The 212-nt window shown below is 34.9% G+C and overlaps 1 protein-coding gene across 1 annotated transcript in view; it reads left to right on the top strand.

Moving 5' to 3' along the window:
• Nucleotides 1-212, top strand: part of LOC119586221 (cardioacceleratory peptide receptor-like) — a gene marked incomplete at its 5' end in the record, with an annotated part of 29,763 nt that overhangs the window by 26,506 nt on the left and 3,045 nt on the right.

Consider the following 212-nt stretch of genomic DNA (forward strand, 5'->3'; position numbering starts at 1 on the left):
AAATTTATTATTTCAGTTAGATCTAATCTTATAGATTACGTAGTGCCTAATGTTACATGTAGGCATAATCTTATATATGCTTACTCAGCCTCGCAGCACCATTCCTTTATTTCAGTCAATTCAAATGTTTAGAGTTTCCCGAGGCTAATAATTCTAACAATTTGAGAAAATCCTTTATTACTTCCTGCCTGTGAACCTGCCACCTGTCGTAC

Source organism: Penaeus monodon, chromosome 21 (assembly GCF_015228065.2).
Source record: "Penaeus monodon isolate SGIC_2016 chromosome 21, NSTDA_Pmon_1, whole genome shotgun sequence".
Lineage (NCBI taxonomy): Eukaryota > Metazoa > Arthropoda > Malacostraca > Decapoda > Penaeidae > Penaeus > Penaeus monodon.